Genomic DNA, 734 nt, shown 5'->3' with positions numbered 1-734 from the left:
ACCAAGGATTTATGCAAGTAATTGTGTGTGTGTGTGTGTGTGTGTGTGTTGGCGCGGGGGGCAGGGGGAGTGGGGGGAGGGGAGGCAGGTAATGGTGACTGAAAACCAAAAGACTGATTGAAAATCTATTTACAACACAGTTAGACCCTTAGACCCCTCTCTTACTTCTCAAAGCCAACAGCTGCCCCTTCCCTAGAAGTAGAAGACAAAAATGACTCTCTGGAGAGAATGAACTAAAAGGACTCTAGGTTAAAGACCATTTGAATGAAAGGCAGGGATAATGTACTAAAAAATGGGAATTTGATGAAAATCTACATACTGAATTCTGAGACACACCCCTTGCTCCTCCCCCATCCGTGTCTCCGTAGGCTGGCAGCCAGGCTTAGTCTCCATGCTGGATACTTTTGGAAAAGCCTTCTTTGAGTCATCAGCCCATGCAAGAGAGAAGACACGTGGATACTGACATTGCTGATTCCTGTCCTGCCTACCATGAAACCGACCCACCCCCAAGCTCTTCTCTGCCCCTCCAAGACTCCATGTGACGTTTTTAGTATCCTAGTATCCTTGAAGAAAGTCTCTAACCTGAATGATGGAGAACAAAACAAACACCAAAAAAAAAAAAAAAAGAGTTGGGGGGAGAGTGGGATTTGTAAAAAAGAGAAACAATGTAGGAAGAAGTACTTAAAAGAGAAAAATAATTGTCATTAAGATCCTTGTAGAGAAAGAAGACTCTA

This window comes from Pteropus medius, unplaced genomic scaffold (assembly GCF_902729225.1).
Source record: "Pteropus medius unplaced genomic scaffold, Ma_sr-lr_union100, whole genome shotgun sequence".
NCBI lineage: Eukaryota > Metazoa > Chordata > Mammalia > Chiroptera > Pteropodidae > Pteropus > Pteropus medius.
Note: the sequence above shows the minus strand (reverse complement) of the source record.